This window comes from Mirounga angustirostris, unplaced genomic scaffold, assembly GCF_029215605.1.
Source record: "Mirounga angustirostris isolate CCGP_5_RB_7025 unplaced genomic scaffold, mMirAng1.0.hap1 SCAF_7, whole genome shotgun sequence".
Classification (NCBI taxonomy): domain Eukaryota; kingdom Metazoa; phylum Chordata; class Mammalia; order Carnivora; family Phocidae; genus Mirounga; species Mirounga angustirostris.
The window spans coordinates 131,536,038-131,557,622 of record NW_026991715.1 but is presented as its reverse complement, the minus strand read 5'-3'; the positions used below and the strand labels follow the sequence as shown (position 1 = coordinate 131,557,622).

The following is a 21,585-nucleotide window of genomic DNA, read 5'->3' as shown; positions in this document are numbered from 1 at the left end:
GTCAATAAATAAATCTCAGCTTTTAAGGTTCATGGGCTCCAATTAAAATGTTATTCAAAGGAACCAAAATGTCAAGTTCAATAGAAATAAGAAAAAAAGATTAATTATGGCAGAAAAAGCATTTTCTTACAATTGAATAAATATTTCTGCAGAATCTTAACAATATGTCACTTTCTTTTTTTTTTTTTTTTTTTTTTTTAGATTTTATTTATTTATTTGAGAGACAGAGAATGAGAGACAGAGAGCATGAGAGGGAGGAGGGCAGAGGGAGAAGCAGACCCCCTGCCGAGCAGGGAGCCCGATGCGGGACTCGATCCCGGGACTCCAGGATCATGACCCGAGCTGAAGGCAGTCGCTTAACCAACTGAGCCACCCAGGCGCCCAATATGTCACTTTCTATTAATGGAATTTTATTTCACTACAGAATAAGTAAACTTATTTGATCTCCTTGAATCATATATAGGATAACAATCACTTTGTTACATATGTATATTTCATGATTCTTCTCTCAATATCAGTAACATTTTAAAAATGCATTATAAGAAACAATAATTAAAGTAATTATCTCAAATAAAAAAAAAATTATCTCCGTATTAAGAATGCAAACAGTTTGTGGTAGGGAAAAAACAATCATGAAATGAGTGTATTTGCCATTTTAGTTATTTTCTCCCATTTCTCTATAAAGTGGCCTGCTATGGTCAAATGAAATCAGAATTTTCTTCAAACAAATCAATGAACAGTCATTTAATATATTTTCTAAGTAATCAATTAAGTATATGTTTGCCTCACTCCCTTCTTTCTTATTTATAACCACAGAAAAGTTAAGCAATTTGTGGGTGGTCTCAGAGAAGTCACTTTTTATTGCACTTGAATTTCCATTCCTCTAAGAATCCACACTATTTCTTCTTTCTAACTCACCAGTCCTCAGCCCTCTGCATTTGGTGTCATATGGATATATGGACAGTGATCAAGTTGAAAAGCAGAGCAGTGCAGTAGTCTTTATAGTAATGTACCATCAACTCGTTTGATGTGAAACTTTCAGAAGTTCATGAGACTACCAACAATCTTAAGAAAATTAATTTTCAAATTATTATACTCAATAGTCTTCCTTAAAACTGCCCTTATGGGAATTCATCTGCTGATATTTCTACCTACACTTTTACGATTGTCTCTTCTCACGTATTGTATTTCTCGTATCTTTGGAATCTTAACCACGGAACAATAGCCCGAGGGTAAAAAAAGCCCAGCATAACAAACAAAGGGACATTTCAAAATACAGTATTTAACCGATAAAGTTGTTGAAAAAACGGGAAATGCCAAGTCCTGACTAACAGATCCTTTTAAAACCAGTCCATTTTTGTTATTGTTGTTCTAAACATATTGGATGGAAAACAAAATTCAGTTCTCACCTAGTAGCTTATTAAAAATAATTTTTGATTATAAGTCACTTTTGTCATGTAAGACAGGAGGTGTACAAGGAGTTAAGTGACATCGCTATAAAAAAAAGAACTTTGCCACTTACATTTACTTTTTTATAACAACAAATTTTCTGATTCCAAAGCTATAAAAATGAAGACTGGTGGACAGTGTTTCATTCCAGCAAATATTAGTATTTCTGTGTGTACATAATAATTTAATAAGTATCTTCTATCAAATTAAGTAATATATAAACTATAAAATGTTATTTCAATAAATATCAAAAGTTAAATATATACATATACACATTGTTTTGATAATCATGTACTGATAATAATTTTATAAAACCAATTGAGGAAAAACATTTTAAAACCTAGAGACTTAGGACAACAGGATATTTTATGAATAGACTTCAAGTTATATATATATTCTGTTGTATGAAACTCTGATTAAGAAGGTAAATATAAAATATTTTCAAGAACAAAATATATTAAATTAAGATGTATTTTTAGGGAAAATTGGAGTGAAATAGAGTACAAAGAAAAATATTTAAACTTTTCATTGAATATTGTAGAGAAAAAAAATGCACAAATCACTCAAGAATTAGAAAAACATCAGCATTACTGAGGGCCTCTTTGTGTATCTTTCCCATCACTAACCCACTTACCACAAAGTAAGCCCTATCTTGATTCCCAACACAAAGGAGAGTTTTTTCCTGTCCTAAATTTGGTTTGCACCAAAAATACTTCTGAGTCTGGTCCTCTTACCAACATGTAATGTGTTACTCTTTCCTATTTTTGTACATAGTTAAAGTTCGTTCATTCTAATTAGTAAATAACATTTTATTATGTAACAAAACTAGAATGAAATTGCTTAAAGGCATGCGTGTGTTCACTTCTCCAGTTTTTCTATTAACTTTCACTTCCAACAGCATATTATGATATTTCAAGCAGTTCAAGACCTCCCTTGGTGGTTTTTAAGATTTTATTTATTCATTTGACAGAGAGAGAGAGAGTGCACAAGAAGGGGGAGTGACAGGCAGAGGGAGAGGGAGAAGCAGACTCCCTGCTGAGCAGGGAGCCAGATACAGGGCTAGATCCTGAGCCATCCAGGCACCCACTCCCCATCATCTTATTTTGTCTCTCTTTGGTATGTTAGCCATTTTGATGGGTGCATAGTGTCATCTGCAAATAATAGCAATTATCTCTTCCTTTCCAAAGCACATGTTTTTAATTTTTTTAAATGTACTTGTGATATTATATCATATTATCTGACATTCCATTATATTGGTTTGGTTTGGTTTTGGCCATATTGTTCTGGTGTGGCCTATTCCTGTAAAATGTTTTATAGTACTAGTAATGTAGGCATCCTTGCCTCACCCAGAACTCAGCGTTAAAATTTTCACATTTTACTATTATTTATCATGTTGTAAATTTTTGGGGTAAAGTTCTTTATTGAAATAAAAAGGTCACTCTATTTCTAGTTTACTAGAGTTTATATCATGAGTGAATTGATTATTTTATCAGTTGAATTTTCCATCTCTAGAAATAGTACAATATTTTATTTCTGTTAATATTATAAATTATATTGAATGCTTTGTGGATGCTAAAATCACTCATATTCTAGGAATTATCTTACTTTGTTCAATGTATTTATCCCTTTGTTTACTTCCTGATTTCTTTTGCTAATATTTTGTTTATAATTATTAAATATGTGCTCATGAAGATGATATTTCTGTATTTTTTCCTTGAAATATATTTGTGTGGTGTTGATATCAAAGTCACTGAGGCCTTATACTGGGGCGCCTGGGTGGCTCAGTCAGTTAAGCATCTGCCTTCAGCTCAGGTCATGAACTCGGGGTCCTGGGATGGAGACCTAGAACCTGGAGCCACAGTAGGAGTCCTTGGTTCCCTGCTCAGTGGGGAGTTGGTTTCTCCCTCCCCCGCTGCCCCTCCCCCACGTTGCACACTCTCTTTCTCTTTCTCAAGTAAATAAATGAAGTCTTTAAAAAAAACAAACTAGGGGCTCCTGGGTGGCTCAGTCATTATGCGTCTGCCTTCGGTTCGGGTCGTAATCCCAGTGTCCTGGGATCAAGCCCCGCATCGGGCTCCTTGCTCAGCAGGGAGCCTGCTTCTCCCTCTCCCACTCCCCCTGCTTGTATTCCCTCTCTCGCGGTGTCTCCCTCTGTCAAAAAAAATGAAATAAAAATCTTAAAAAAAAATAAATAAATAAACTAAAACAAACAAACAAAAAACCCAAAAAAACAAAGTAACTGAGGCCTTATAAAAATGCTATGCTTTCCTTTTTTTTCCCATTAGCTAGAAAATTTTGCGTAAGATTGCTGTAATTCTTTTTTTTTTTTTAATATTTGGAAGAATTCTGAGGAAGCCATATGGACATAAGTTTGTAGATTATATTTTGTAGGTTTTTTTAAATAATAAACTTATTTCTTTAGTAGACATCACACTTTCAGATTATCTATTGCTTCCTTTGTTTTGGTACATTGTAGTTTTTTTAATTACTACTTTTACACAAATTGTCAAATTTAATTGGCATAAAGTTGTTTTTAATATGTTCTGTTTATCTTCTGCATATCTGTGCAGACTTCTTCCAGGCTAAGAAGAAATAATACTAGTAAAACTATGATGTGAGATCATAAAATCATGTTTTGGAAACAAAAACAAGCAAAACAATAAAATGCTTAGAACATATTTTTAAGTGAAAAAAACTTTAAAGTGTTTTAAAACCTTTACTAATTAGATAATTTGTATATAGAAAGAATAAAATAGATTGAGGCATATACATGCAAAGTAAACACATTTAAATCATAACAAAGTTATCACAGGGAAATGAGATACAATTGCCTATCATTTTGTCCTTAAAGACTTTTCCCTGCAATTTACATGGCTAATATGAACATGAATTGCTTTCATAGTGAGAACAATGTTTCAAACTGAAACAGAAGCTTGTAATTTTGTTAGATCTCAATCAAAATTAATTTTCTAAACCGTATTTATAATTGCATAAATGCAATTATTTTATGTATTCCAGAGTCCTATTAAATGTACATATATACTTTTACTCCAAAACTTGTTTTTGGAAGGTAGTATTTCTCCAAATCTGTATTTACTTTTACTCTAGTATTTACTTTTACTAGAAAATATATTTAAAAAATAAAATATATTTAACATTATTTATTTATAGTGATGACAAATGCATGTTGTCATTTCTAATGATGATGATTCATTAACATAAATCAATTGGTGAGAGTTGGAAAAGAGCATAGACAAATCACTCTTTGTTCCTGCATACATTACTGAAATGACTGTAAATGAACAGACATGGTATCAGGATCCGTTACATAAATGAAATGTAGCCAAGCAATATCAGGAGATGGTTGTGACATAAAGACGAGACCCGTGTGCACTTCTGAATCTAATTCAAATGGCTGAAATTATATGAATGTGTTATGTCCAGATTCCCTAGGACCACATCAGGTTCAGTGATTCTGTAGGACTGAGAATCCTAAAACATGGTTATACGTATAGTCATAGTTTATAATAGCAAAATTATACAAATCAAAATCAGCAGGGACACCTGGGTGGCTCAGTCAGTTAAGCTCAGGTCATTGTCCTGGGATCCTGGGATTGCGTCCTGTATTAGGTTCCTTGTTCTGTGTACTCAGCTCATCAGTACCCAAGGTTTTTACAAGCGCTGGTGTAGTCACTCTCTAGTTTGATATGAATCTAGTTTCATATGGATGAAACTTACACGAAATTTGGGTTTTATGTCGAGATTGATGGCAGCACACACACAAACACACACACACACACACACACACCAAGAGTGTAAGAAGAGGTTTATATTCACACAGTGAGAATTTTGGGGGTAGAAAGTGGGAGGAGAGTGTGGTGGTACTCAACAGTTCCTGTACAGGAGACTGGCTTGGGGTTTTTATGTTGTTTAGAAGATGCATTGGGATGAGGGTTACATAGTCTGAATCTCCTGCCAGCACCAATAAAGGGAGCACCATGTTTTCTTATTAGCTTACCCAGATGTGAGACAGCAGGGTAAGAGTGAGGGACTTACTCTTAAAAGAGTAAGTTTAAAAGCTGTCTGAAAACATCAAAATATTGAGTTACATACCTTACTGAACCTTATTGAACACATGCCAAAATGCCAGACTCCTAGATGAAAGCAGATGTTGACTATCACCCAAGTTCTAGCACAGTAAGCCAGTCTTATCACCGAGGGAAGTTTTATACTAGTGTATGGAGATGTTTATCCACCAAGCTCCTAAACACCAGCCAAGGACGAACTCATCAAGACCTTTCTTAGGATGGGCATCTCCGGCCCGCAACATTAGCTCTTTTTTTCAAAATTGTGCCCTGAAGTTCACGTAGACTACCTCACCACTTCGATGTCACATGTTTTTGTAGTAGGCTTTAGCAGAACTTTTTTCTCAGCTTTGTTCTTCTGTAACATATAGGACACATTCTAGTAAAGATATTGCAGTACAGAGAAAACAAACAAAAAATAATCCTCCAATAGGGTGTGATACACACTACTTTGTCTACCTAAGTTCTGAGCTTTTTAGCTGTGGCATTAATTTGTTGAACATTTTCTGCTAACCGTCTGAGTTGTAGAATGTGAATGCTCCATCATTTATATATATATATATATATATATATATATATATATATATACACACACACACACACACATATATATATTTATTTATTTATGCAACTTATTCCCTGTATTCTTTAGTTTATACTTTTGATGAGAAATTAATTAATGACATATTAGAGTAAACTATATACAACAAGAAGATAGTTTCGTTAACTTACATCTGTGTATTCACTACGTATATCAATAGGCTTTTAAAGCTGTTAACACCTTTCCATTTAAGTGTTATAGTTTTAAAATTCAACTATCTTCTGATATGGAACAATCAAGGTTTTTTGTTGTTGTTGTAGGATAGTTACAATTCTTGTAATGAATAAGAGATTGAAACTATAAGCAAGGTATGGCACATTTATTAAAGTAATTATACTCTGAATACTTAGCTACGAATTTCATACTTCCTGGCTGAGGAGTAAAATTGAAATAGCAAACATGCCATAGTGCAATTTACAATATAATTAGCTGTCAGTAGCATTATGTATTTCAAGTAACTCCATTATTAAAACGTTTACAATTTACATAATCAGACAAATAATTTAATGAGGTTGATATAGGAGAGTTTTTTTCCTACATAGAATGAAAGACTACTTACAAGTAGAAGTAATGGCCAATTTTATTATTTTTATTTTTTTAAGATTTTATTTATTTGGGGCGCCTGGGTGGCTCAGTCGTTGAGCGTCTGCCTTTGGCTCAGGTTGTGATGGCGGCGTCCTGGGATCAAGCCCCACGTCGGGCTCCTTGCTCTGCGGGAGGCCTGCGAGACACGGGGAGAGGGGGAACATGAGCAGGGGGAGTAGGAGAGGGAGAAGCAGGCTCCCCGAAGAGTGAGGAGTCTGATGGAGGGCTCAGTCCTGGGGCTCTGGGATCATGACCTGAGCTGAAGGCAGTCGCCTAACCGAGTCATCCAGGTGCCCCTATCTTAACATTTTAAACAGATTCCATAAAAATAAATATTCATTCAAAGCAAAGCTATTTAGCCTCTTAAAAGACACTGGGTAAGTTTCCAGAAAAAATAAAGAATACAAAAATGTTATAAAATGTGAGAAAGATCTGTGAATAACAGCTTGCCTAGATAACTTGAGTGTATTGTTTGTCAAATAATGGCAGAGATCATCTCACCCACCCTTATGATATAATGCAAGTAAAAGCAGGCTTTCCCCACAGAGAGAGAGAAACAGACAGAGACAGAGAGAGGGAAAGAAGAAGAATTCTCAGTAACAAACTGGTGATTGGTGGTTATTTGTTTCCAGAGTCTTGTATAATAAAATATGCTCAGGAACCTCAGTGATCAGCTGAAAACCAATTTTAAAAAGGAACTCCTTTGGAGTATTCACTTTGGTAGACAAAAGTCTTTTAAGAACATTAGGAATTTAGAAAATCAAATAATATACAATAATAACAATACAAAAAAGAAGGGTAGAGGTATTATTTTAAAAAAGCAATGACACTTAAGTACCCAGGACCATTAGCTGTAATATGTTTCACACACAATAGCACAATTGTCTTACTCCATTGATTCTTTCTCCTTCAATTTTTATTTTATAATTACGTGAGAACAATAGAAGGAAAAAATTCCTTTGCAATAACTCTAAATCTACAAATCTTTGTGTAGCACTAAATGAATGAAAATATGGGGAAAAGAAATTATCTTTAGTTCTCAAGGCTTTTGACAGACAATGCATGGTAAAATGGGCAGATTGAACTTTAACTTACACAGCCAGCTCCCATAACAAACAATAAAAACTTACTAAATATCTTTTTGTACAATATATTTTGAATGGTGCTCAGTTGGATATAAACAAGATAGCACAATATTTTCTGCTGATATGTTTATAGTAAAGTTGAAAATGACAAAGTAATCAGGCCTGCTATGATAGGCACAGTGCTTACGTTAAAGTTAATGCCAATCAAATCTCATAAGGCAGATATTATTATTTCTATATTACAAATGAAGAAACTGAGATATAGAGAGGTGTTATTTATCCAGATCCTCAATTAATAACTGCTAGAATTTGTTCTCAAATTTAGATGTCTTACCCTAGACTTAGCATTTTTAGCCATTGAACAGATTAAAAGTGCTCTAAGAAGGAAGTGATGAGTGGCAAATGAGTGTCGTGAACAGTGTTGGAATATACAGAAGACATAACTGAATGTGAATGAGCCAGGAAGTTTTCATGCAGAATGGCAAGCAGTATTTTCTCTTTGAGAGATGAGAATGATTTAGATGAGCTGAGAAGGAGTGGGGTGGAATTTTAAGAATCTGTAAAATTTACTGAAACACAAATATACAAAAAACAACCATTTGGCAGATCAGTCACAACATTGTTGTAAACATGAAACCTGAATGAACAATATTAAGTCTTGCATCAATGCTCAGACAGTACAATAAAAAAGGCTTCCATCTCTATATCCAACAAAAACACCTACCTCTTCAAACATATAAATAAAATATCCTTAAAGTTTTGCTTCTCTTACTCAGCTCTTCATTCTACCTGGAAATAGTTTTGCTTATGTTACAAGGAAGGATTACAAATCTGTTTGTTTACTTTTTTTTCCTACATAAAGAGTATTTTAAATGTTCTTGGTGTTATGTCATGGGTCCAAGAATCATTATATGAATACCAATGCACACCTTGGAACATAAGTAGGCCTCATTTTTTGAAAATAGATCTTTGGCTCTTACAAACGATACATTATAGTTTCCAAAGACATGCAGTGCTAGGTCTGTATTTGCAAAAACTTAAATTAATTCCTACAGCTTTGAAACAATAATGATCATAGACTTGTTCAATCACTATTAAAATGTCTATAATTTGATTCAGCACCCTAGGATTGAAATTACCCACTGGCTTTCTTTCTTAAATACTGGTAATTAGTAATTTCATAAGATTTTTTTTACCTATTTTGTTAAATTCAGCTTTTTTTTTAAGTTTTTATTTAAATGCTAGTTAACGTACAGTGTAATATTAGTTTCAGGTGTTCAACACAGTGATTTAACACTTCCATACAACACCCAGTGCTCATCTCAGCAGGTGCACTCCTTAATCCCCATCACCTATTTTAGCCATCCCTGTTTGTTTTCCCATATCATAATGATGATTATATTGGTGATGATGAAGGTAATCATGATAATTATGGATAATTAATACATGTTAGGTTTAGTAATTGTGAGTTATTCATCTTAATACTTTACATATATTAATTCAGTCTCCACAAGAACCCTCTGAACAAAGCTTGTCATCATTATCCTTACTTTATAGGTAAGGAAACTGAGGCACATAGATATTAACTGACTGCTCAAGATTACAAACCAAGTAAGCACAAATCTGAGATTTGGATACAGACATCTGGCTCCATGTTTGTGTCTTTAGTACTATTATCTGGCCTCTTTGATTTGGATCATCAATCACCCAGTACTATTTATTTTAAATGTCTGTCCTTTGTTCACTGATCTGCAATACAATCTCAGTTAAATATCGTGTCCATATAATGTGGCGTACTTCTGAGCTCTCTTTTCTGTTTCATTGTTGTATTTTCTTATTGCTACACTGAGGCAGTATTTCTATTACCTGGTGTAATTCTTTCTTAATTAGTGTAGCTTCATGACAAGCCTATGGTTAGGAAAATCCATTAACTCTGTTTATCTTTAATAGTACCTTGAATACTCTTGGCTATTTGTTTTTTCTAAACAAATTCTAGAAGATTTTGTCAAGTAACATCAACAAAAGACATTTTGAAAAATGGGATTTTGAAAAAAATGAGATTGTGATTTATATATTCTTGAATCTATAGCCCAGTTTGGAGATAATTAATATCTTAACAGTTTTAGGTCTTCTAATCTATGAATATAGGACATCTGTTAATCCATTTGAGTTTTTAACCATGATTTGCTCATTTTCCTTTGAAATTATTGTGGATTATTGAGAAAAGCTAGTCCAAAGATTATGGGTATAGTAGACATCTAGGTGAATTGCCTTTTAGACTGATAATATGATGTGATCTTGGCTTTCAGATCCATGTTAGAATTTGCTTCTGATTTCAAATTTTAGGGAATTCCTCACTCATCCGACCTCCTGCTCTACAAGGAGCAACTTTTATTTTAATCTTCTTTAGATGAGAAAGTAGGAAGAGTTGTAGATTCACTTCTTACTTTCACAAAGATTATAGCCCTGTGGGATTGCAGTTTTCTAGAAGAATGGTCTTGAATTCAATTTGGGCAGCTGTTGAGACTGTGTCCTCATCCCTTTGTTGTATACTGAATGTTGGAGAGCCAGTGCCTGTCAAGTTCATCATTTTGTGGCAATGTCTCCAGAACAAAACTGTTCGGTACTGAATTCCCACTTTCATTTAGATACTCTAGATAACTCATCAATGGTCTTAAGAATACTTTAATAAATAACTTAGATACTCTTTTTTTTATTTTTTAAAAGATTTTTTTTATTCATTTGTCACAGAAAGTGCATGCACACACACAAGCAGGGAGAACGGCAGGCAGAGGGAGAAGTAGGCTCTCCACTGAACAAGGAGCCCAATGTGGGGCTCCATCCCAGGACCCAGGGGTCATGACCCAAGCCAAAGGCAGACATTTAACCAACTGAGCCACCCAGGCGTTCCAGTAGTTTACATACTCTTAACTGCTGCATTTTTAGTTGTTTTCTGGATACTTAGCCACTTCTTTACTATAAACAGAGCTCAATTTAATTTATTTAAATAGCTTATAGTTATTACTACCAGCTCTTCTTGAATATCTTGTTACAATTTTTCCTTTTATCAACCATGTGCTCAGGAAACAGCATGTGTTTATATAAAACCTATATATTCTACTATTTATACTTTTTAGGGACATCCTAAATCCTTATAAATTACTGATGTTATTGTTTAATATGAAAGGTTGTGAGAAAATCAGAAAGATATGACTATGGATATGAGCTGATTTTTAGTAATAGAAAAAATACATATGATGTATAATACATGTAATAAGGAGGCCTAAAAACAGACACATACAATATTTTTTATGAATTGAGAGGCACGGTCTGAAGTCTCTGTTGTAAAAACAAACAAAAGAGAGCCACTTGTGCTTTTAATATTTTCAAGGCCAAAGATTAGTTGAATTATCACATATAAAATTTAAATAAAAGAAAACAATATACAGGTTGATAATGAAAGAGCAAGCCACTTAGTCTCTCAGAATTTAGAAAGAGATTGTGGAGGTTACAGAATTGAGAAATGAAGAAAATAATCTGAGTTTTAGGAATGTAGGCAAAGCTACAGATCTTTCAAATATGCTGCTAAAGAACTTAATAAAAATATATTTTTTGACAGCTGTTTGCAGATTTCCTAAATTACAGCAAATGAGTTTTAAAAGCCATGTGCCAGATGGAAAAAGGCTCATATTTCCTAAAGTGTTAATGAAGTTTAGTTATAGCAAGTTAGATACAGGGAAAAAAAAATTGGTATAAGACTTAATGATTTTGTCAAGCCAGCAGCTGTCACAATGAACTGCTCCTCTGCCCATATTTGGGCATATTTCCCATATTTGTTACCATATTTATTATATAATGAAATACTGAAAAATGTTCACTTTTGATGCAAGTCAGATTCAATGGATGCCATTTATGTACAAAAATAATTCCAATATAATGTGACATTGTATGATTACAATAATTCTAAGAATACATAAATGGTTTCATGGACAATTCTTTTCCATTTTTTTAAATTTTATTTTTTAAAGTTTTTATTTAAATTCCAGTTAGTTAACATACAGTGTAATATTAGTTTTAGGGGTGCAATATAGTAATTCAATTCCATACATCACCCTGTGCTCATCAGGACAAGTTCATCCTTAATCCCCATCACCTATTTCACCCATCCCCCCCACCGACCTCCCCTCCGGTAACCATCAGTTTGTTCTCTATGGTTAAGGGTCTGTTTCTTGGTTTGCCTCTCTCTTTCTTGCTCTCTCTTTTTCTCCCCTTTGTTCCTTTGTTTTGTTTCTTAAATTCCACATATGAGTGAAACTGATTTTTGCTTTCACAGACAAATTTTTATTCACATTGATGACACAGGATCACCATTTGAAAATATTTAAAGGATTGATATAGAAGAGCATACACAAACAATTCTATTCATTTTTGTGATATCAGTGTGTTATTATTTATATTAATGTGAAAACATTTGAGAAATGAAATAAGCGTTTACTACCCAAGAGTAGAAAATTAGCCATTGATAAGATTGATATACCCAGAAACTCTAATTCTGATTTTATTTTTAAAGATTTTAAAGATTTATTTATTTATTTATTTGAGAGAGAGAGCACGTGCTCACTCACTCAGGCAGGGGTGGGGGTGGGAGGCGGGGCAGAGGGAGAGAGAGAATCTCAAGCTGACTCCCCACCAAGTGCAGAGCCCAACAGGGGCTCAATCTCACCAGTGGGAGATAATGAGTCAGTTGCTTGACCGACTAAGCCACCTAGGTGCCCCTCTAATTCTCATTTTAATGTTATAAAAAGTTGTCTTCACAAATACAGTATTTTCTTGTCTTAAAAATTGATAGGCAAACATGTCTTCCTAAAACATGAAATGGTCTCTAGTAACATTTGTAATAAGTCATAATATTTTGAATAAACTTTAACATATGTAATTATTAGCTTTAGTTTTGAACACATGAAGGAAGTAAAAGATATTTTGAATTTTAATAGAAAGTTATATTAATGATAGCATATGAAGAAATGTGTTAAGCTTTGTCATAATGTTAGTACAAATGAAAAACTGTTTTTATGTACTCACTTAATATGATGCAAAACCTTTACTAGACCTCATGGATATAGTGTGATTCAAACACAGGTCAGATAGGGTAAGAAACTGGACCAAACCATGTGATTGAGAGTAAACATGGTAATGAGGACTACATGAAGATGATATGAAAAATAGAATATTGTTTTCCAAAGCCAAACATAATAGGATGTTTACAGTGCTACTGTTAAGCAACTTATCTATATTATGTAATCACTGAATACGTGAAATTGGTGAAGGCAGAGCATTCTGTAATTAGAGAAAAACACTGTTGACTACTATCAGTAAGACATAAGGATGTTCTTGAGCTTGACTATTGAGAAAGACAGATTCATAAATCTTATTTTTTATTTAATGTAATTATAAATATATTAATTCAGAGAAATTTACATCATTTTTTTATTTCTATTTTTTTTTAAGATTTTATTTATATACTTGTCAGAGAGAGGGAGAGAGAGCACAAGCAGAGGGTGAAGCAGCCTCCTCACTGAGCAGGGAGCCCGATGCGGGACTGAATCCCAGGACTCTGGGATCATGACCTGAGTCGAAGGAGACATTTAGCTGACTGAGCTACCTAGGAGTCCCTATTTCTATTTTTAAATGTATTAGAAGCATTGAAATTTATTATGAAATTTATAGTAAGTTTTTACTGAAAATCAAGGATTATATGAGATAGATGATAATTTGTTTTTACCCTTTAAATGTATGTTTATGTGAAATACGGCAATCTCTTGAATTCCACATACTGCATCAACCACATAGATAAAACAATCTTCCAAGGATAGGAGTATACTAAGACAAGGAATGATGCTGTCAAAGCTTGGCACATCCACCAGAATATATTGATATATGTGATATCTAAATGAGGTAATCTTCTTTTCCTCAAATGTTTAGGGAAGGGATGTTATTCAAATTGACTATCCTCTTTTGGCTAGTTATGCTCTAAGGGAATTTTAGAATTATTTAAATCCACTGAAATGCTTAATTCAAAACAACATCGGTTACTTGGGAGACATTTGAAAGTTTCAGTTTTCATTAATGATATACTAGATGCAGACATAAGAATACCTAAAAATTTATTAATAGAAAACCAGTAGGATTGTTGAGAAAAGCTGATGGATTCTGTAGATTAACCGCAGACCCTCACCTTTTGAATAAAGGGGTGCCTATAATAGCATCAGATGTGCCTGATATGATACTAATTAACTCCATTAAGGAAGAATGGTATTTTTGTGATGGCCTTAACTCATACTTTCTTTTCAATTTATATTTCAGAAACACACCAGAGCCAATTTGCTTTGATTTGAGATAGAATGAGCTACATATTTATTGTTCTCCCACAGGGACATTTACATTTTTGTGCGTATTGACACTACCTGGTAAGACTTAGGTTTGGTTTAATTGAAAACTATTGTTATTCATTATATTGAGGATATAATGTTGATATCTTAACCTGAAGATTAAGGTGAGAATGAATGAAAATACCTGATTATTGATATAACTACTAGGGAGATGTTGATTAATGTAAGTGAAGTACAGGACCCAGGACAAACAGTAAAATTCCTACTTATTACTTGGGCTAGAACAACTTAAGAGATTTGTCAATCAGCCAAAAATATTTTTTTGTTTCAACTTAAGAGATTTGTCAATGAGCCAAAAATATATATATTTTTTTTCCAGTTCCAAAATCAAAAGAAGGTGTAGAAAGACTGATCCAGTTGTCTGGTTTCCAGAGAAATCATGATGCATATCTAGGTATTGTTTTAGGGACAATCCACAAAATTGTGAATACATATGGATTTAAGTGATGACTTAAGTGACACTAGGTTCCCTTGAGCTTCAGAGAGTCATTGTTCCACTGATCTTTTGGTAACTGTAGCAGGCAGAATCTTATTTCACGCTGAATGATCTCCACCTTCTGGTATTTATGCTCTCCCCTTTAAATGGAGACTGTGGTTTGTTTCTTATCAATAAAATATGGCAAAAGTGACATCCTGTCACTTAGGCTATGTAAGATCATGACTTCTGCCTCTTCTCTCTCTTTTGTTGGATTCGACAAAGTGAGTGGCCATGTTGGTGAGGCATATACAGCAAGTTGATGAGGGAAGCCTACAGCCAACAGCCAACAGGGGACTGAGGCCCTGATTCCAGCAGTTCACAAGGATTTGAATCTTGCTAATAATGACATGAACAGAAGCAGATCCTTTCCAGTTGAGACTTCATTTGAGACTCCCACCTGGGCCAACATCTTAATTACAGTCTTATGAGATACCCTATACAGAGAACCTAGCAATAGCAAGGTTCTTGACCCACAGAAGCTGTGAAATAATAAATGTGTGTTGTTTTCAGCAGCTATGTGTGTGATCATTTGTTGTGTAGTAATAGATAAATAATACAAAACCATATATGATTCTGACAATCAGAAGGTATTAAAAGTATCAGCATTATGAGTTATGCTGACTGGAGCCTTTGGGAAAGGCCTAATAAGTACCATTTGGTTGTGATGGCTGGGATTTAGAACTAGAAAAATTACCTGAGGCTGCCCCCAGGAGTACTTTCTTTGAAAGGCAAATTATAACCCTTTTTAAGGGCTTATGTAGTGTCTGAAATACTCATCACCTCAGGGTTTATGTCAGAATAGTATTGCGATAGAAAGGATTCGCCTCATCAAGTGAAATGACGTATTTAAGAATGTGCATCAGGGGTGACCACTAGTATTAGTGGTCACATAAGGAAACAGACAGCTGATATGCCTTTGGGCTCTACATTAATTCCTTCTTAGAAGTTACCTGATTCCAAAAGGAGTTAAAAAAAACCTCTTCTCTATAATCAGTTATTAGAGGACTCCCAACAAGTATCATGGCTAAAGGTGGAGAACTAACATTCCATCTGGAAGGCAGCTACATTGTGACCTGTGATAGGTTTATTTGGCTGAAAAAGAAAAAGATATGTCTCCTAAAGGAGCAGAATTAAGAATGATAATTTCTCATTTCATCAGAGGAATAAAAAATAATGACAATTGTAAAGTATGGATTTATATAGCTCCTTAGTAGCTAATGGACTGGCTATATGGTCAGGAAAATGGACTCTAAATGACTGGAGGATGAAAGGAACCCTACTCTGGGCCCTGTGTTATGAAGAGGGGTTTCAAACTGGGACAAACCTGTAGTCCTCAAAACAAATTCAACAGCATCCAGGAATAAACAAGCGAAGGCTGTTATTCACTACTCGGAAGGGATCTCTTAGCTAGATGAGCCGTAATAGAGGCATTCAGGCACTACAAAGAGGGGGAGAGGGAGAAGGAATCTCTTTCTCAAAACCTCACTATCAAGCATGTGCCCTGTCTCCTTTCTTATTGCCTTCTGTAGGACAATTGCTGAACTATCAAAAACTGCACACCAATGGCATAGCTGGAGTTTTATTTCTTCTAAACATATTTTTAAAATGTCTTCCAACTAAAACTATTGTTTCCTCTATTTTATTTCTTTTAAGAGTTTATTTATTTGAGAGAGAGCACAAGCAGGAGGAGAGGCAGAGGGAGAGGGAGAAGCAGGCTCCCCACTGAGCAGGGAAGCCTGATGCATGGCTCGATCCCAGGACCCCAGGATCATGACCTCAGCCGAAGGCAGACGTTTAACCTACTGAGCCACCCAGGTGCCCCGTTTCCTCTATTTTAAAGGCATATTTTTAGATGTTTAATTTTGAATAAAAATAATCCTACAATTTAAAGAGTCCTATATTTTATTTTTTTAATTTTTTTAAAGATTTTATTTATTTGACAGAGAGAGAGATATAGTGAGAGAGGGAACACAAGCAGGGGGAGTGGGAGAGGAAGAAGCAGGCTTCCCGCGGAGCAGGGAGCTTGATGCGGGGCTGGATCCCAGGACCCTGGGATCATGATCTGAGTCCAAGGCAGATGCTTAACAAGTGAGCTACCCAGGCGCCCCAGAATCCTATATTTTAGATAAAAGAAATTACACTAAAAGTTCTGATATCAGTGTTACCACTACTGCTATTAATTTAATATTCGCAGTGAGTTGAATATTGTTTAATCACTTCACGTGAACTCCCTTTAACTAAATTTCACAATTTTTTGAAAGAGTATTTTATTTCTCAGTTTTTATAGAAGGTCACATACACTACAAAATTATTCTTTAATTCTCTTTTGGTTATGATTAAGTGGTTGTATAATAACATATTTGGCTGGCTTTTGTCCCAGTTCCTGAGAAGTAAACTCTAAATCCTTGGAACTTCCTTGGTGATAGGAGCGTCTTCGTTATTTAAGGTGGACTTCAAGCACACCTTACGGTTTATGCTGAGGTGGCTCAGGGTGGGCCCCAGCATAGTTTGTGCTATGGAGATAACTCAGGAGAGAGGTTGGCCATGCCAGAAAGGAAGACCAATCATGTGAGGCTTAGGGCTTTGTGTTACATGGTATCAGCCAGAGCTCTAAAGAGTGGAGAAGAGCTGGAATTTCAGTTCAATAGCATGACCAATGATTCCATCAACAACCTACAAGTAATGAAACTCCAACAAAAACCTTAGACAGTACAGCCTGGGTGAATGTTTCCTGTTGGCAATGCTGTGTGTTAATACATAGTGATGTGCTGAGAGGTTGTTACCTGAGTCCACAGGAGGAGAACAACAGAAGTTTTGTGTTTGGAATCCTCTAGGACCTTGTGCTATATTCTCTGCTTTCAGCTGGTTCTGATTTGTATCCTTTTGCTATAATAAAACTGTAATCATAAGTATAGCTTTTTCCTGAGTTCTGTAAATTGTTCTAGCAAATTATCCAACATGAAGAGGTGGTGAAAACTCTCCAATTTATAGCCAGCTGGTCAGAACTGGTTGTTGTCCAGGGACCCTCAGACTTGCAGCTGCTGTCTAAAGTGAGGGCTTGTGGAGGACCCTGCTCTTAATCTATGAAGCCTGGTCTAAGTCTGGGTAGTTGGAGTTAGGAGTCTTTGCAAGAGAAGAACAGTGAATTTCAACATATGATTTTACTTCAGAATTTAAAAATATGTCAATAAAGCCGAGTGAGATATTTAAGATCACTCAACTATGGTATGTTATCTACTATGAGTTTATGTGTGGTGTTTAAATACTGGAATTATATTAACATTATACACAGAACTATGCCTATTAGGTTAAAATATTTCCATGTGTTCAAACTAAGTGTTGTTGTCAAAATTTATCTTTAATTTAAAACAAGTATAATTTGCTTCATTTAAAATTAAGTGTACAGGAGGTGCCTGGGTGGCTCAGTCGTTAAGCGCCTGCCTTCGGCTCAGGTCATGATCCCAGCGTCCTGGGATCGAGCCCTGCATCGGGCTCCCTGCTCGGCGGGAAGCCTGCTTCTCCCTCTTTCACTCTCCCTGCTTGTGTTCCTCCCTCGCCGTGTCTCTCTCTGTCAAATAAATAAATAAAATCTTAAAAAAAAAAGAAAAAAGAAAATAAAATAAAATTAAGTGTACAGACTGGGGGTTCTAGAGGGGAGGGGGCTGGTGATTAACATAACATAATAAAAAAATAAAAAATAAAGAGAAAAAATAAAATTAAATTAAGTGTACTGAGGGAACGTGGCAGGAGAACTGGCAACAGCCTCCACCTACTTGCACTAAGGGAATGACACTGGCAACCGTGGATAGCACAATGGAGACCATGCAGGGCTCATGTGGGAAATCAGAGATCTGAACAACCATTGGGTAAAGAAGTTTGGAAAGAAGTGTCTCTGCTACCACTGAATTCTGTAAAAGGCTTTGGAAACAATAGCAAAAATGAAATGATAAAGTGCATTTGAATTAGAGAGAGAAACTCGAGACTCATGTTTGTCCTCTGCCTGGCACTAGCAATGCAATCTTCACTAAGGCACAGTCCTCAGACAAAGAAATGAGAAAATACAAAATAATGGGAGCCTGAAGATGATGAAGAAAACATCACCTCTGCGCCATTTGTGTGTCTGTTTATTGATGTGATGTACATCAGGGGGCAGTGGTCTCTGTCATTCAGAACTTCTTCAGCATCATCGAGGTGGCTGTGGGGGCAGGGAGGGTCCAGTGGGGCCACACTGACCTCCCCATAGCTGGAAGTGGTCATAAGGTCCTCTACAAGATTATGTCTGGCATGGGAATACCTGGTACCCACATGTTCATCTTCTAGTTTGCACAGTAGCCCAGAGAAGCCCCCAATTTGAGCCATAAAAGCTTCAAAGCACTGACATCAGTCCTTTCTGCTTATTCTTATGATCTTGGAAGAGCAATAAGAGATGATGTTAAACAAGAAATTCATTTTGTCAGGGCGCCTGGGTGGCTCAGATGGTTAAGCATCTGCCTTCGGCTCAGGTCATGGTCCCAGTGTCCTGGGATCAAGCCCTGCATCGGTCTCCCTGCTCAGCAGGAATCCTGCTTCTCCCTCTCCCACTCACCCTGCTTGTGTTCCCTCTCTCGCTGTGTATCTCTCTGTCAAATAAATAAATAAAATATTAAAAAAAAAAGAAATTGATTTTGTCTTCTGGAAGGTCACCTCTTTGTTCCTCATGAGAACAGCAAAGTTATACCTATTATTAGGAGAAAAGGCTCAGAAGCAACTACAAGAGACACAGGGTGAAAGAAGTGTTGAAGGCATCTCCTTTCCTGTAGGAGATGGCCATGTTTCCATTGTGAATAGATGAAGGTATTTCAACATGGGTCACAGTCAGTTTCCTAACAGGCAGTTTAAAGCCCCCAGGAATAAGCAGCATAGGCATGCTGGATTTGGGGGCAAGATGCACTCAGGTCATCTTACCTCTAAGAGTTGAGAGCACCCTTCTGACATCCCCAGTTGGTAGCATAACATCATTCCAGATATTTAACAGAACCTATAATCTCCATTTCTACATCTACTGGGTCTTGTATTGATGTTAGTAAGACTCTTGAGTTGGGATGGTATAGAAAAGAATTTGCTAAAGGTGGAAAGGAGTTGATCAGCCCTGGTTTGTCTCCCAGTTTCAAAGGAGAATAGGGACATGTTGGAATAATATACAGGCTCTCAGGACAGAAGGTGGGTTAGCCTCCAAGAGTTGTGCGCTGGCAGAGGGGCAGAAATCCTTTAAAACAAAATGAGCAAAATGGAAGGAGAGAAGAATTTGAATTTTTATGTATTTTCCTACCATCATGACTTTGCAGCAGAATTTGGCCTTACAGATGCAGAGAAAGGAGGCAGTCTTGTTGTAGACTTTGAAACTCTAGTCAAGTGTGTGGGTTAGACAATGGAGACTCATCCACAGAACAACCCTTTTGTATGTACATGTGGATTTCACCTATGTCAGCTTGCTACTGCAAGAATTCATGTTTCTGGGGAACAAAATGCTAAAGCTGACTCAGAAAATTGACAATGTTAAGACTAGCTATGCCCTGGGAGCCATTTTTCATTACATCGACTCACTGAACCGACAGAAAAGTCAAGCCTCTTGGTAGCCCAGCTTCTCAGCTTCCTGTTGCCAAGGTGCCATATTTCCCTCATTTCTCAGTCAACACTCAGATTTACCTTGGGACATTCTCTCCAAAGTGGTGGCAGTCTCCATGAGAACAACAAACATTGTAAGATGAGTAAGTTCTTTCACAAGGATTACACATATCAAATCATCATGTTATATACTTTACATTTATTCTGATTTTATTTGTCAGTTATACCTCAGTAAAGCTGAAAAAAGTCAAAACCAGAAACAGATATTGCACGCAAGAGAGGAATGAAGACATGTTTGTTGATACACCTGTCCTTGAGGTTTATAGCACAGTTTGCTTCTATCTGCCTACTGTATTCCTTAGAATGGATTTTGAAGCATGGGCAAAGAGTTAAACTTTTTTTAAATTTTATTTTATTATATGTTAATCGCCATACATTACATCATTAGTTTTTGATGTAGTGTTCCATGATTCATTGTTTGTGTATAACACCCAGTGCTCCATTCAATATGTGCCCTCTTTAATACCCATCACCAGGCTAACCCATCCCCCCACCCCATTCCACTTTAACTCTTTTAAAATAAACAAACAGAGAAGAACAGTACACCTTTGTGGAACTTCCTCCCTAGCCTGGTCTGTCAACTAGCTGGACATCAGCCAATGTGATTTTATCCTTGATTTAACTGTTGAAGTGTTGGAAGGGCCTACAACATAGCCTAACACCCTCCTCCCTTCTAACCTGTGCAGACTTGCCCCAGACTTGCCCCAGAGACTAGCAGAGTTCTCCGTGTGATAGTTCTTGGGTTGAGCTTTATCTTCTGCACCTGGGCAGCACTGCAGCCTCACTGTGGAATGGCAGCTTTGTCTCATGTGACATGAAGACCAGAGAGTAGGGAGAGGTTCCAGAGGAAGGAGTAAAATGCAGGTCTAGGTCTCAATGCCTCTGTCTATCAGTTGTCTGGAAGTGGGCCATGGACCAGACAGGGGCAAAGTAAAGATGTTCAGGCCAGTGACACTCAGCTTCCCCCTCCACACATTCCCCTCTGTCTCCAGGGTTATTGCTGCTGTGGCAGGGCATCCCTGTGATGCAGGAGTCTTTTATTGTTCTCCCTGCTACCTGCTAGTTTCTTCCTGGAGGAGTAGACCTCTACATTTTCTGAGTGGGGAGGTTCCATTGACTATCCTGGTTGCTCTCAGCAGGAGCCAAGTAAAAGCAAAACACACACACACACACACACACACACGGCCCT

General features: G+C 36.1%; 1 pseudogene; it reads left to right on the top strand.

Moving 5' to 3' along the window:
- The first annotated feature begins 17,276 nt into the window (after positions 1-17,276).
- Positions 17,277-20,347, top strand: LOC123835801 (ectonucleoside triphosphate diphosphohydrolase 6-like; annotated as a pseudogene).
- Positions 20,348-21,585: the final 1,238 nt, after the last annotated feature.